The 2,471-nt window shown below is 51.8% G+C and overlaps 1 pseudogene; it reads right to left on the reverse strand.

Annotated features, from left to right (window-relative positions):
• Positions 1 to 1,012: 1,012 nt before the first annotated feature.
• LOC122907734 lies at positions 1,013 to 1,367 on the reverse strand (annotated as a pseudogene).
• Positions 1,368 to 2,471: the final 1,104 nt, after the last annotated feature.

Genomic DNA, 2,471 nt, shown 5'->3' on the forward strand with positions numbered 1-2,471 from the left:
GGGAGCCCCCGGGGCCGTGGGAACTGCTGTCCCCCCAACTCATACGACCCGGGAAACCTGCCCAAACCGGCCAGACAGTCCTCAAGGCCGGGAAGCCGGAGCGGACAAAGGGGAAGGTCGAGGTGCCCAGAAATGGGCAGGTGCTCCCGGGCATCCCCTTGAGCGCGTGCGCTGGCACGGACACCAGGTGGCCGCGGCCGGCGGGTGGCCGAGGCGCGTGCTGGCCGCCGGCGTCGCGGGAGCCCTGGGGAACCAGAGCCGCGCCGCCCAGGCCGGCGATTGGCTGCAGCCGGCTCGGCGGCCGCGGGATGGAGCCCGAGGACCGGAGACGCCCGAGCGCCTGGCCTCCGCCGCGGGGAAGGAGCGGGCGCGCCGCGTCCTGGGTCGCCTCTGGCCACAGCGCCGCAGGCGCCCCGGTTGCCCCAGAGCCGGGCTGCAGGGCTGCGGGGCTGCGGCGCTCGGGACCCGCGGAGTGGCGGGGAGGCCGTCCTCGGACCCCGTGGCCCGCGGCGGGGAAGCCTGACTGGGACGCTGGACGGAGGGCGCGGGGAGCCCCGACTCCCGGGCGGGACCGAGGAGGCCGGAGGCGCCGCGCACACTAAAGCGGGTCCCCTCCCCGACACGGGCACACGGGGACCGCGTCCCCCAGACGGCACGCCGGGCAGAGAGAGCTGGCACTGCAATCCTGGACGGCCTCCCCCGGCACAACACCCTCTACTCCTCGCCCCCTCCTCCATCTCAGTGGGTTTGGGGTGTGTCAGGGGGTGACTCTCTGAAGAAGAGTGTCCTGGCTCTGGGGAGGATGGACAAGGGAGGAACAAGGAGCCGAAGAGCTACAAGGGGTGAGAACAAGAGGCGTAGAGGCGGGATGTCTGAGGCAGATTAATTTAGGGCCCCGTATCTGGAAAGGAGGTGGTGACCAAGTTCTTTTTCTAGGTTGCCGGTTTCACTTTGTAGTTCTTTTCTCTTCTTTTCTTTTTTCTTTCCTTTCTCTTCTCTTTTTTCTTTTATTTTTCTTTTGACTATTAAAAAATTTATTTAAACAAAAACTTTCGGTAGAAAATGCACATGACCTGATTTTTATGTTGTAGTGAAACAGGTGTTATGGAGAGGGGACATGTGGAAGGAGTTGGTTTTTCGGCTGAATACACTCATGGTTTACGCTCCGTTCAAGGCTTCTAACATGATAAGACTATTTCTTTGTATTCCCACCATTCCAATATTATTCTGCTGCTCCCTAGCTCCCATCTCCCCACACTCATCTGGCACAGGATTCATAAAGGTATCAAACCCCCCACACCATTCAATGTCCATGATAATTTCTTGTCCATAAATGTTTTCAACTCAGGAGGGGGAGCTTGGTTCATGCTGTTTATTTGGGAGCCCTAAGATGTCGCCAAAGGGAATTCATGGCGTCCCTCATGGTCTCCTTGTATTTCTTAAAAGTACTGCATAGGGGTTCCTGGGTGGTGCCCAGTGGGTTAAGTATCTGACTCTTGATTTCCGTGTAGGTCATGATCTCAGGGAGCTGGGGCTGGTTTCGGAGGGAGGCTTCACCCTGAGCAGGGAATCTGCTTGAGATTCTCTCTCTCCCTCTGCCCCTCCCCCTCCCCCCATGTTATATATAGATAGGTAGATAAATAAATAAATAAAATCTTTTTAAAAACCACAAAACTCTGACAACATAGCACGAATTTTTTTGTTTTACCACTTCTCACCCTTGTTAAAAATAATGCATGTTCATTGTCAGACCATTAGAAAATAATGAAAAAGAGAAAAGCAAAAATACAAATAGTTCACCATCTCATATCCCAGGGACTATCTTTCTTTCTTTCTCTCTCTTTTTTTAAAAGATCTTATTTATTTATTTGACAGAGAGAGAGAGAGCGAGCATGCACAGCACAACCCGGGGGAGGAGCAGAGGGAGAAAGAGTAGCAGACTCCCCACTGAGCGGAAGCCCACTGTGTTGGCCCCATCCCAGGACCCCAGGATCATGATCCTAACCAAAGGCAGACCCTTAACCTACTGAACCACCCAAGCACCCTATCTTTTTCCTTTTTAAAGGTTTTAAATTTTTTTATTTTTTCTTTATTTTTTTAAAGATTTGTTTTTTAAGTACTCTCTATACCCAATGGGAGCTTGAACCCACAATCCTGATATCAAGAGCCGCGGACCTCACCAGCCAGCCAGGCGCCCCCAGGGACTTTGAGTCGTTCACATTTTCTGCTATAAATATTACACGATCACACCATGCATGGTTTTCCAACCTAGTCTTCAATACATGATTTTTAAAGTATGTGGAGTATTCCATTGGAGAATAAGAGGCTTGGGTTTATAATCTTTAAAATATATCATAATAATATGGTAATCAAAGTCCTTGAATCTTTGTCCTCGTCTGACTTTTTAGGCTAAATTACTAAAAATGGAATTATTAGATCTAATTCAGTGGTTTCAAGCTTGGCTACACATT

This window comes from Neovison vison, chromosome 5 (genome assembly GCF_020171115.1).
Source record: "Neovison vison isolate M4711 chromosome 5, ASM_NN_V1, whole genome shotgun sequence".
NCBI classification, from domain to species: domain Eukaryota; kingdom Metazoa; phylum Chordata; class Mammalia; order Carnivora; family Mustelidae; genus Neogale; species Neogale vison.